General features: G+C 37.9%; 1 non-coding gene across 1 annotated transcript; it reads right to left on the reverse strand.

Annotated features, from left to right (window-relative positions):
* Positions 1-3,712: 3,712 nt before the first annotated feature.
* Positions 3,713-3,819, reverse strand: LOC112515005. The gene has a single exon (XR_003069464.1). It is a non-coding gene; the product is annotated as a small nucleolar RNA R71 (small nucleolar RNA).
* Positions 3,820-14,129: the final 10,310 nt, after the last annotated feature.

A 14,129-nucleotide genomic window follows, 5' to 3' on the forward strand; every position in this document is an offset into this window, starting at 1 on the left:
GATAATGGTATCTTTATCAACCAAAGTAAGTATGTTCGAGACATGCTAAGAAGTTTGATATATCCAACAGTTCATATATGAAGACTCCAATAGCTTCTCCACTCACTCTCAACAAGGATCCAAATGGAAAGCCTGTAAATGTTACTGTTTACAGAGGAATGATCGGCTCCCTGCTGTATCTCACAGCTAGCCGACCCAATATCATGTACTCCACTTGCTTATGTGCAAGATATCAAGCTGAACYTAAGGAATCCCATCTGATCGCTGTAAAACGCATATTCAGATATCTTAAGGGAACTCCTAATATGGGTCTTTGGTACCYTAAAGGTTCAGGTTTTGACCTTATTGGTTATTCSRWTWGTGATTTTGCAGGTTGCAAAATTGATAGGAAAAGCACCACTGGAGGCTGTCAGCTTCTAGGTGGAAAATTGGTGAGTTGGACAAGTAAAAAAGCAAAATTCAGTGTCCACATCAACAGCTGAAGCTGAATATGTAGCCGCTGGAAGCTGTTGTGCCCAAATTCTTTGGATGAAAAATCAACTGCTAGACTATGACCTTCAGTTTTCAAAGGTTCCTATTTATTGTGATAGCACCAGTGCTATTGCTATTGCAAACAACCCTGTACTTCACTCCAAGACCAAACATGTTGAGATCCGATATCATTTTATCAGAGATCATGTTATGAATGGTGATATTGAACTTCACTTCGTTCCAACTAAGTATCCACTCGCTGACCTTTTCACCAAGCCTCTTGATGAGACAAGATTTAATATCTTGATCAGCGAATTGGCATGTTGAACACTGAAGATTAATCTTTAGCTATTAAACATCACTCAGTAAGGGAAATGATTCAGTGCTCTATCTCTAACACTAAATTTTTGAGTAAATATATCTATTTTCTCTCAGGTATGATTACTCTTCTCTTTTTTCAACTTAAAACCTTCACTGAAGCTTTCTCCTCTTCAGTGAAATGTTTTAAAAGGTGGTCTCAGTGATTCTTGACACTAACCATATCTCTATCTTTATACTTTTCTTAAATTTCAAAACGATCACTGAATCTCTTCTTATCAGTGATTAAAACGAATTTTTTTAAATGCCATTTTCAGTGACTCTCTTATCACTGAATTTGATGCCTTAAAACACTCATTGAATCTTTTTTTTCAGTGATAACTTGTTTTAAACGGTCATATCAGTGCTTCTTTCGACACTGCATGACTCTTCGTTTTCTTAAAAACTATTTGTTTTTAAAAGAAAATAGCTAATGAACCGTCTTTATGACATTCTTTATTTACCATGTGCGACGCTTTGAGATGCGCAAAAGGTTCTGTCATTATGCTACCTCATTTAATGCCATCCAATCATGGATGAGAACGTGGTATCTTTTTCATCATGACCACTTTCCTAAACCGTCGTCTTTTTTCTCTCTCATATTACTTCTCTCTCCTCCTACCTATAAATATGAGACTTCTTCTCCTCTTTTCTCTGTACACTTACAAAAATTCTTAGACAAAACTCTGCTAAGATCTCTCCAAAGCAAGAACTCTCTCAACTCTCCAAAAACTCTTTGACCTTTCTATTTAATCATCTAAGGTCAATATCTTCTTCTTCTTTCTTTTGCTATAAGAAATGTTTAATCTGTTTAAGAACTTTGTTCTCTTAATACATTAAACTATAAAGATTATTTAATCATTTCCTTCTTGGTTATAATCTTATTTCTTTATACACATTCTACTTGAAAAACCCTAAATCTTCTTTAAGGATTTTTCAAAAGAAGTTTTTACTTATTCAAAAAAAACTTTTTCTATACTCATAACCACAAAATCTTGGTTTATTTCTAACAAACCTGTTTGCTTTACTTCTTATTGCTACAAACAGATGGCTGCCAAGAACGTCAACTTCTCCATTGACGAGGTCTCCATCAAGGCCAACAACCACATTGCCTTGTTGGAGATACCTTCCTCCAAGGCGTATTACCGAGATGAGGCTGACTTCCTCAAACAGTCGTCCTTGGGCTACACACTCAAACATGATCCCATCATTGTGAAAGAACATCTTTAGCAATTTTGGCTCACTGCTGAAGTTGTCGAAGTCGAAGTCAAGCCTGGACGCAAGGCTGAGCAGATCAACTTCACTTTCAATTGCATGGAAATGAGTTTTGGTGTTCCCACACCCCGGTCAGCTCTCCGTCTTCCCAAGGGCCCTTTCGACAGCGAACCCTCTACCGCTGAGATCATCGATCTTCTCGATGCCATTGGCTACCAGTGGCCAATGAAGAAGGACTCAAATGCCCCTCTGATGTCCTTGACGAAGATTGAGAAGAATAGGATGTCAGCTATCTGGCAATACCTGTTTTCTCATTTCATCCAGTGCATGGGTGGAAAAACTGGAGGTCAGGACCAGGACTCTAGGATCGCCTTAACCATAGGCATATTTGCGATTCAGTGTCATCTTATAAATTATGATGCGGTCATTTTCGATGACCTGGTGTTCAAGCTGAACAAGCGCCAGTGAGAAAATGTGGTACCTTACACCATGTTTCTTTCAATGGTGTTTTCCAATATCTTTAAAGATCTTTACCTAAAAAAGGAAACCTTCCCATTTTCAAGCTTGGATCCAGGATTTTGGATCATAAGCTGAGGGACAGTGATGTGGCRCTAACTTYKATTGTGTCCATCACTACCTCTTCTCCTCTGGTGGCTACGACAAGGGTAACCCCCCCCCCCCCGCGTCCAGCCAAGCCACCAAAACCCCTTCAAAACGACCCTCTCAACCAACTCTTGGTTCTCCTCAGAGAGCCAAGAAGTCCAAAAAGAGGACAGCCATGTCTCTAGCTGGAGCCTCTCAAAAGGCTTCAGTTATTAAAACTAGCCTTATCCCCGAGGCGTCTTCTCCTTACCCTCCCAGCTCTTCAGTGATCTCTCCCATCATTGTCGTATCAGTGGTACCTACCCCAACCGCCTCAGTGACCCAAATCACTGAAGGTGTGAATATCAGCGCCGCTACCGCTGATCACCCACGTCTCTTTCGACCATTTTCTCTTCCCCTCCATCTTTGGTCTTTACACATGTCGATGATGTATCAACGACTATCCTTCCTAATACTGAGACGTGCACCAATGGACCTGAGGTTGCTCCTCTCGATGCTTATCAGCATACAGATGTACATCCTCTCGAGGACATCTTTGATCACGCCAGTGACAATCCTATTGATGTCACTGATGGCCCCTCAGGTATTCCATCTTCCTACCCTTTCTTTTCTTCTAACCTTGAGCCTTGAGCTCACACTTCTTCTTTTGCAACAAAGGGCACAAATTCCAAACATCATTAATCTGGCAAATTCCAAAAATGGAAGGATCATGGATTATACTATCCCAGATTTAGAGCAATTAAATTCTGGGATAGTTAGACCACATATGACCGCTCTCCATTTCGAGCTAAAACCGATAATGTTTCATATGTTACAGACTAATGGCCAATTTGTTGGACCGCCCTCAGAAGACCCATATTCTCATTTAAAGTCTTTTATGGAAATCACAGATGCCTTCCTGATCCTGGGAGTGTCAAATGACGCTCTCAGACTTACTTTATTTCCATTTTCATTACGAGATAGGGCAAAAGCATGGTTTAACTCCTTAACACCAAGATCTGTGCCGTCATGGGGTAACATGGCATAAATGTTTTTGCGAAAATATTTCCCACCAACAAGGAACGCTAAGTCCATAAACGAAATCTGTCTTTTCAAACAACTGGATGATGAAGCTGTTCCTGACGCATGGGAAAGGTTTAAAGAGTTGTTGAGGAAATGCCCACACCATGGCATTCCGTACTGTATTCAACTTGAGACGTTTTATAATGGGTTAAGTCCCATGGCAAAACAAATGCTCGACGCGACTGCAGGCGGAGCCTTTACAGCCAGTATCTATAATGAGGGATATGAGATCCTAGAATAGATATCAACAAACAATAGGCATTGGGCTGACCCACGTGCCCAGCCACATAAAAAGACTGCTGGAATACATGAGGTGGATGCATATACTGCATTAACAGCTCAGCTTACCTCCATGACCAATTTATTGAAAAATTTAACTTCTGGTCAGGGAATACAGCAAGCTGCTAACACATCTGTTCCAACAGTCCTATCTGTGCAGTGTGTGTGCTGTGGTGGGGATCATTCATATGAACATTGTTCTCATAATTCTGAATCAGTAAATTATGTTCAAAACAGATCGAATCCCTACTCTAACTCATATAATGCCAGTTGGAGACAGCACCCGAACTTTTCTTAGACCAGTCCCAGCCTTAATCCACCAGTCCATAAGCAACAAGGAACTTCTAATTTCCAACCACAACATCATGCAAACAGTTCTAACTCCCAGAACCACCAACAAAGTTTTCAAAATTCTTAGCCACATTTTCAGAACAATCCTCCTCCACAGGCAGAATCATCATCTTCTTTGGAAGCAATGATTAAAGGGCTTTTAGCACAGGCTCAAGCCCAAAATCAAGCTCTAATTAATCAACAAAGTGCTGCCATAAGGATTTTAGAGACTCAAGTCAGTCAACTTGCAATTAACCAGAATAGTCGTGCCCATGGAACCTTGCCCAGTAATACAGAAGTCCCTAGAGACCTAGGAAAGGAGCATGTGAAAGTAGTAACTCTTAGGAGTGGAAAGGAGTTGACAGAAAAAGTACAGAAAGATAATACACCAAGACTGTTAGAACCTAGTGATTTAGTGTCGGTCCCTCTCAAAGAGGGACCGGTCCCACTTTTAGAAAAGCAAACATCTGAGACCACTACTCTTGTTCCCCCTAGATCAGACTTCCCTTTACTTTTTCCAGAGGAGACTCTGAAGAAGTCAGAAGGGACTGAGGTTGTAGAAACCCCTAAGCTTGATAATAAGATTCCACAAGAATCACAAAAGAGCACCACAAAGACTCAGGACATTCAAGACCCATCTTGCTCAACACCTCCAAACAAAAATGTGATAAAACCAATCCCTCCCTATGTTCCTTACCCTCAAAGGTTGAGGAATCAGAAAGAGGAATTGCATTTTAAGAAGTTCTTGGATGTGTTTAAAGAATTGCACATCAACATACCCCTTGTTGAAGCAATTGAGCAAATGCCTAGTTATGCTAAGTTTCTGAAGGATATCTTAAGCAAGAAGAAGAAGTTGAATGAGTATGAGAAAGTAGCTCTAACTGAAGGATGTAGTGCACTTTTGACCAATAGCATACCCCCTAAGCTAAAAGTTCCAGGGAGTTTTACCATTCCTTGTTCAATAGGAGGGAAGGAGATAGGGAAAGCCCTATGTGACTTAGGAGCTAGTATTAACCTCATGCCTTTGTCTGTCTTTAACACCTTAGGCATAGGAGAGGCTAAACCCACCACCGTCACACTCCAATTGGCCAACAAGTCCATAGCATATCCTAAGGGGAAAATTGAAGACGTTTTGGTGCAGGTTGACAGGTTCATATTTCCGGCAGACTTTATCATACTAGATTTTGAGGCTGATAAGGACATTCCGATTATTTTAGGAAGACCTTTCTTAGCCATCGGAAGAACCCTGATCGATGTCCAGAAAGGAGAGTTAACCATGAGACTCCAGGACCAAAAAGTCACCTTTAATGTCTTCAACTCTCTAAAGTACCCTGATTACTTAGAAGAGTATTCAAGAATAACTGAGATAGAGGAGATGTGATTGGAAGAAGGAATTCAGAGAAACCTTAAGTTGGAAGGAGAGTATGATGAAGAAATAGAAGAGGAAAGTATTGAGGAGATAGAGGAGATAGAGGAGATAGGAACTGATGTTGTCCCAGTGGATGCTGCAACATTTGAGCTGCTTGAAAATAATGAGCAAAAAGACTTCACCCCGTCCATAGAATCACCACCTGAGTTGGAGTTAAATCAATTCCCATCCCACTTGAAATATGTTTTTCTAGGAGAAGAAGGCAAATTGCCTGTCATTATCTCATCTACCCTAGAATTGCATCAAGAAAAGAAACTTGTGGATATGCTGAAATTGTACAAGAAGGCCTTAGGATGGACCATTGTTGACCTGAAAGGGATTCGTCCCTCTATATGTCAACATAAGATCATCTTAGAGGATAAAAACTTCATGTCCATAGAACCTCAGAGAAGGCTAAACCCTGTCATGAAAGAGGTAGTCAAGAAAGAGATTTTGAAATGGTTAGATGCTGGAGTTATCTTCCCGATAGCCAGTAGTTCTTGGGTTAGTCCGGTCCAGTGTGTTCCTAAGAAAGGAGGGTTCACAGTCATCACAAATGACAAAAATGAACTTATCCCCACCAAAGTTGTTTTAGGTTGGAGAATATGCATGGATTATAGGAGACTAAACAAGGCTACCCAAAAGGACCATTTTCCACTACCTTTCATTGACCAAATGTTAGACAGATTAGCAGAAAAAGAGTACTATTGTTTCTTAGATGGGTATTCAGGGTACAATCAAATAGCCATTTCTCCCGAGGACCAGGAAAAGACCACCTTTACATGTCCTTATGGCACCTTTGCTTTTAGAAGAATGCCATTCGGACTATDTAATGCTCCTGCCACTTTTCAAAGATGTATGATGTCCATATTTTCTGATATGCTTGAAAAATCCATTAAAATATTTATGGATGACTTTTCTGTATATGGTTCATCATTTGACAATTGTTTGAATAATTTGAAAAAGAGCTTAGAAAGGTGTGAGGAAACAGACTTGGTTCTTAATTGGGAGAAATGTCACTTCATGGTCAAAGAAGACATTGTTCTTGGGCACTTGATTTCGAAAAGAGGGGTTGAGGTACATAAGGCAAAGCTTGAGGTAATTGAAAAACTACTCGAACCTACCACGGTTAAGGGAATCATAAGCTTTTTAGGTCATGCCGGATTTTATAGAAGGTTTATCAAATATTTTTCAAAAATTTCAAAACCTCTTTGTTTACTCCTCTAGCATGACCAAAGATTCAATTTTAATGATGAATGCAAAAATGCATTCAAAACTTTGAAAAAAGCTTTGGTTACCGCACCAGTGGTAGTTGCCCCTAACTGGAGCAAACCTTTTGAGATCATGTGTGACGCTAGTGATTGGGCTGTAGGTGCTGTGTTAGGGCAAAGGAAGGAGAAGGTGTTTCATTGAATCTACTACGCAAGTAAGATTTTGAATGAGGCACAAATCAATTACACCACAACTGAGAAAGAATTATTGGCTATAGTTTTTGCTTTTGAGAGATTTAGGTCCTATTTGATRGGAACAAARGTAATWGTGCATACTGATCATGCAGCCATCAAGTACCTGATCTCAAAGAAAGATGCAAAACCAAGGTTGATAAGATGGGTGCTTTTGTTGCAAGAATTTTACTTAGAGATACTTGATCGGAAGGGAATAGAGAATCAAGTGGCAGACCATTTGTCTAGGTTGGAAGAACCTGAGAGAGAAGAAATAGACATTAATGATACTTTTCCAGATGAGAGAATCCTCATGATAAACCAACCTAAGACACCATGGTTTGCTGATTTAGCTAATTTCTTGGCCTGTGGAATAAAACCCTCTGATTACACAGGTCACATGTTAAAGAAATTTTTTCATGACGCTAAATCTTATTTATGGGATGACCCATTTCTGTTTAGACTTGGTGCAGATCAGATTCTGAGAAGATGCGTGCCTGAATCTGAAGTGGCAGCAATCCTGCATCATTGCCATCATGCACCATACGGGGGCCATTTTGGAGGCCAAATGACTGCAACCAAGGTCCTATAGTCAGGTTTCTATTGGCCAACAATTTTTAAAGATTCCCACAATTTTGCACAGAGGTGCAACGAATGTCAAAGGAGTGGCTCCATTTCCAAGAGAAATGAAATGCCATTAAACGGGATACTAGAAGTTGAATTATTTTCAAGGTTAATGGCCAAAGGGTAAAAGTGTACCATGATCCGGCAGCGGTCTCAGAACAGCACTCTGAGAGCTGTGCTGCTCCCTGCTAAAATCTCAAAGATCCCCCTTGGACTTCTTAAAAGTCTACCTTTGTTTGTAAATAAAGTTCAATTTCATAGGTTGGTTGTGTTTTAAAGTTTTCATGGTCTGGTTTGTTTTTGAATAAAAGTTTGGTGAGCTGCTCATAATGCTGCAACATTCTAGGCCTGTAGCTCTGTGTGAACCGGGAAAAGTGGGTTGAGTTTTTTTTTTAAGCTTTTCTTTTAAAAGATTGTTTTTTTGGTGTTGGGAAAGTTGGCGCTGGTTTTTGAAAAAGAAAGAGAGGAGGAAAGATGGGTTAAGGTTAAACCAAGGTTAAGGTCTTAGGATAGTACAAGATAGTACATGGAGGTACTTGGTACCTTGCACAACCTCTTACACCGTCATTGCTTACTTTTCAGTCAAAAGGTGAAAATTGTCACAAGATGATAGGTTGGGTTTTGAGGGTTATGTCTCAATTAATGAGAAGGCTTAAGCTTTAATGACCTTATACTTCCTTTGTGAAACCGCCGACCATAACCTTTTAGACCCACTAAGTACTCCTAAGAAACCATCATTAAACCACCTTTTTGTTAACCCAACTTTTCAATAAACCACCCCCCACTCTTCCCTCCATTGCTCTCCCTATCACTCCAAAACCTCACCACCATCACCGGCCTAAAAACCACCAGCACCGTACCTGCTGTCACTCACAAACCCTCCCCTCTTCTACATTTTTTTCCATCTCCATCCTCCATCATTTGTTGTCTTCAATAATGGTTAGGCTAAAGAGAGCAGCTACCCGTCCCCCTCCAAGGGGACCTCTTTAAAGAAGCAACCGAAGGAGAAACACTGTTCTACCATCAAATGCTAAACCAGAGTTGGTAGAGTTAAGTGAAAACAGTGACTCTATGTCCGTGAGTGAAGAGGAGGCTGTTCCTACTCATCCACAATCGGCTGTCCCTTCATCTTCCACAATGGCCGAATCCCCTGTGCAAAAGTCAAGCCAAAGAAGAGTTCAAATCAATGATCTCAATGAACCTCCTGTGGATGAATCAGAACATGACATTGAGGTAATTTTCAACCCTACTGTGCTTGTGGAAGACTATATTTCATCTGAGTCTGAGGATGATGGCACTAGGGCAGAGGACTTAGGAAGGGATTACCTGCTTCCTTGGAATGTTGAAACCACCCATGCCCCCATTCAAGAGTTTGTTGAGACCACACCTAAAAGCAAGGACTTTGAGGTCATTGATGATTTCTTGGCCAAAATGAGGATTGATCATTCTAAGCAGAGCACTGTGGAATAGACATCCATGGATGTTTTGTTAGAGGCTGTTGAAACACTAGCCTCTCCTAGTCCCACTCATGTGAAGCCTCCCTCTAAGAAGAGGAAGGCCTTGGGAAAGAAGTCAGCCAAGAAAACTACTCAAACCACGGGTCTTGCACCTAAAAAGAAGAAAACTAGTACTGTTGACAAAGGAAAGACACCAGCCTTAGAGGACTCTCCTAGAAGAATCACAAGGCAGTCACAGAATGCTGCATCATCCAAAGAACAGCCTGCTCCTACTTCTTCCACTCCTTCAATCATAGAGAGATCCATGCTACCTTTGGAGGGCTTCAGTTCTGTCAAGGCCAAGGCTTTGTTTGAGAAATTCAAAGACAAGACTGCTTGGCCCAACAAAGGTTTTGATCATAAGAGTGTGGAAGAGTGCCCATTTATCAAAGAGGTGATTAGAAGTTTGGGATGGCAAAGCTTCTGTGAGGTACATAGCTCTTACAATCTCTCACTTATTAGGGAGTTCTATGCTGAGGTTGCTGCTAGTAAGTCATGTATGATCAAGGTTAGAGGTGTTTGCCTATCCTTTGATGATGAGACATAGAACAATGTCTTAGGTCTCACCACTCACTTTAATTCAGACTTTGAAATCCTTAAGCACACTGCCTGTGAGTCTAAGCTTAATAAAATCTGTGAGGCAATGGCAAGACCAGGCACCACAAGGGAGCATCATGCAAACTTTTCACTTAGGGTCTTCAAAGCTGCCAATTTGACCCCCAATGCTAATGTATGGGTCAATTTTGTCAAGCACTCCCTACATCCCACAACCCATGATAGCCCTTAATGTTGAATGGATGGTCCTGCTGTACTGCATTCTCAAGAGGAAAACCATTAATGTGGGAGAGATATTACACAAGGCCATTGTGTATTGTGCTAATAGGACCCAAGGGAAGTTGTATCTCCCTGGGGTCATTGACAGGTTGTTGAAGAGTGAAGGAGTGCCAGTTTTCAAAGAGGATGTCATCATCAAGGAAGGAGCAGAAAGGTCTATCATAGACCTAAAAGCTGTATCAAGGCTGAAGGAGAGGACAAGCAGGAGTATGGGAGCAGTAGACTTGAAGGGAATGATTCAAGATTTGCTGTCTCAAAACAGCAACCTGCTGGACAACATCTTGATACAAAGATCTGAATTCATGGACAAGATGGAGAAGCTGAAAACAGAGGTAAAGAAGCAGATTAAAAAGGGGCAGAGGCAGGGGAAAAGAGATTTGAGAGAATTAAAGGTGCATATGAAGGAGATGATGAGCAAGAAGTTGAAAAAGATGGAGAAGAGGCTGAAGAGCCTCAAAAAAGAAAACAAGAGGTTAAAGGAAGAGAATGAACAGCTTAGAGAAGCAGCCTTGGATGCAGCCATGGAACCACATGCCACACAGCCTACTCCCTTGGAGTAGGACAGGTTCATTCATTCATCTTTAGTCTCCAAATTTATTTTTATTTTGAGTCTTGGGATAATTTTCTTGATTTTTAGCTTTATTTTCATACTTGATTACATGATCGTTGCTTATAGTTCTTGATATCATAGCCTAAATAAATTTGAGGGTAAATAGCCATTCACCTACTAAATAGTGTTCTTGCTAGAACTAGCTTATGTCTTTTCTTGAGCCAAATTTAACTCACACACCAATACACATTTGGGTATGATTTATACCATTCTTCATTTAAACTCTCAAACAAGCCACTTGTAGCCTTATACACTTTCCACCAACATAGCCAATGAAGGCATTGTCAAAAGTTCAAGTTTGGGGGAGGGAACACCACAAAGGCCACAGATTCTAAAACAAAAGAGCAAAGCTCTAAAGTCTTTGTGGGATCTGTTTTAATAGCACAAAAATGTCCCATAGGGGCAATGTGCATGCTTTCATCATAAAGAGCACATAGTGCCAAAAATTTTAAAAAAATAGAATGATGAAACATAAGGCAAAATGAGAAAAGAAAATAGCCAAAGAGAGGAGAGCCTTAAGCAAGTCCTATTGACCCTATCAAAGAGAGGTGTGTTGAGTTCATTAAAGAAAAGACTAGTGCTAGCATATGGTTCATACATGAAAAGTAGGCTTTGAATGGTTTGCTAAAAATTTATGAAGGGCTATGATGTTCATAAATGATATGTTTTGCTTTATGTGTGCACTTACTGCCTTAATCTTGTATACCTTACTATATTGAGTCATTTTTAGTTGTCATTTGGTTGCTTGGGGACAAGCAACACTTTAAGTTTGGGGGTATGATAAGCATGACTTATTACATGCTTAAAGTACCTATTTCTTATGTTTAATAGGTAGATTTTCATAGTTTATCCCAACCTTGAGTCATTTTTACTTCCTTATTTTTCATTTGTTATGTTTGGAGCTAAATGTGATGATGAATTTGTTTTTACAATAATTTGGAGTAGATGACATCTTTTAACTTATAACACTGCATTATAATGCTGCAGCATTCCAACAGCATTGCCCGGCTGCATTTTGACTTTTTGGAGAAGTGCTTATTGGTTAAGCCATTGTCAAGGATGGAGGTCTGAGCTGAAGAAGCCCTCGTTTTGGTCCTCAAACAGCTGGTGAAATGAAGTGGAGAAGACCTTTTTGTTGACATGTTTTGATGGAGATGATACCTCCTTTTTCTAGTCCATTCATGTACCTTTTTCCTTCTTTCCATATTTTTGTCTTATGCTAACTCTTGGGTATAAAAGAAAGCCTTAGGCTTCTCTTTTGATATCACCTCCTCGACGAATTTGGTTCCATTTTGTACTCCCAAAAACACTTTCATCTTATTAGTAGAATTTACAAGCTTTTAATTATTGTTCTTTACATTTTGTCTTTTATTTATTTCTTTATTGTCATTTACTTTCCGTATTTACTTTCCGTCTTTACTTTATGTCATTTACTTTTAGCTATTTGCATTCATGTCTTTACTTTATGTCATTTGTATGTGTGTGTATATATATATATATCCACAAGATTAAATGTTAACCAAAATTTTTGTGTTAACTTTGCAAACCATGTCAACCAATCATAATCCATTCTTCTATTAGGTTTCTATCATGTTCACAATTTAATGCCAAGGGTAATTGAGTAATTTTATTTGCTATGTAACTTCCAGAGCATTAAAGGGGAGTTACAAAATCATAAAATTCCTAAAAATATGCATTTATAATGTTGATATTTTTATTTATTTTTTAATCTTGATATTCCATTTTTATTGTTTTTTGAGTTTTTATTCGTGGAGGAAACACGGTAGTAAAATTTTCGGTATCATTCAAGCTATTATGGATAAACACATTGGAAAAAAAAATCGACAACATTGAGAAGATTAAAATGGTTTATGGTGACAATCGGAGTTCGAGTTCGGGAAGCGAAGAACAAGTGGTGAACCTTAAACAGTGTGAATGGAATGCATGCATAAAACTCCAATTGAGAAAGGATCGCTCCTGAATGCGTTTATAATGAAGGAACTATTGTTCACAAGCTGTTCATACCTGTTTTTTTATTTATTTCCTTTTGTATAATAGTTATTCTTATTATGTTCATATTGTGTTCATTAATGCTATGCAATCCAAGTTCATATATATGTCAATTTTTTGTTCGTATTTGACACAATGGTTCATATATATGTAGTTGTGTTCATATTGTTCTTACATTAACAAAAATAAATTAACAAAAATCATAGAATATTTTGATTTTGTAACTCCCAATTAATGATATGGGAGATATATAATTTTTTTTAACTAAATTCCCTTTTCAACTTTATATACTTATCTTTATTAAATTTTAAATTTAAAAAAATAAGTTTTTATCATTATTAATCACAACCGTTTATTGAAATATTGAATGGTCAAGATCGGTTAACAAAGTTAATACAAAAACTTTGGTTAACATTTGAACCTGACCCTATATATATATATATATATAGAGAGAGAGAGAGAGAGAGAGAGAGAAGCTCAGGGGAAAACCCAAAGAAATTGAAGAACGCACTGATAACCATTCATATGGACCATATGCACATGTGTGTATAAGTAATTGAAACTGTTTTTTTAGTTTTATGCATGTAGGCATGTTATGCACTTGTAGATACTGAGCAAATTGCTTAAAAATTACTTATATGCATATGTGCATACGGTTCAGATGAACGGTTATTAGGGTGTTCCTTAGTTTTTCATTTTTTTGATATATTAGATACATATTTGAGAGCGAGGATCAAATGAGAATTATATCTATTTAAAAGAATAAGAGAATAATTTTTGGTAAATTATTTCTTTAGATAATACCTTAAATAAAACTTTCTTAAAGATTGTTCAAAAGGACATATGTGTCATTTAGTGTATACAAATTTTATACAAATTCATTTATTTATGTAAATGTAATTTAATATATTTAATTAAGGTATATATTTATGATTTTTTTTATAGTTTTCATGATTTAAGCATGATTAATTTTTACAACATTTAAAATAAGTGTGATTTTGTTTTTCAGTTAGAATATTTATTTTTATTGAAATAGTTTATTTAAGAATCGTTTACAATTTTCGTCAAAAATCACATAATTATGGATATTTTTTTCTTCCTATAAAAGAATCGATAGTTTTCATCAATGTATCATATATGATATTGATGATAGTAGAAAATAAATGTAAGTTATCTAGGACATCATATATGATGTTAAACATTTTAAATTTGCTACATATCACATGTGATACTGTTTTTTCATTATTATTTTTCAATACTAAATTATTGTTTTTCAAATTTTAAATCAAATATGATTAGAAAAAAAATTAAAAAAAATTAATTAATTGTGAATAACAAATGATTTTGACGAAAATTGTAATTTTTTAAAAATTGATTCAAGTAAAATA

Source organism: Cynara cardunculus, assembly GCF_001531365.2.
Source record: "Cynara cardunculus var. scolymus isolate 2C chromosome LG 6, CcrdV1, whole genome shotgun sequence".
In the NCBI taxonomy this organism is placed as follows: Eukaryota; Viridiplantae; Streptophyta; class Magnoliopsida; order Asterales; family Asteraceae; genus Cynara; species Cynara cardunculus.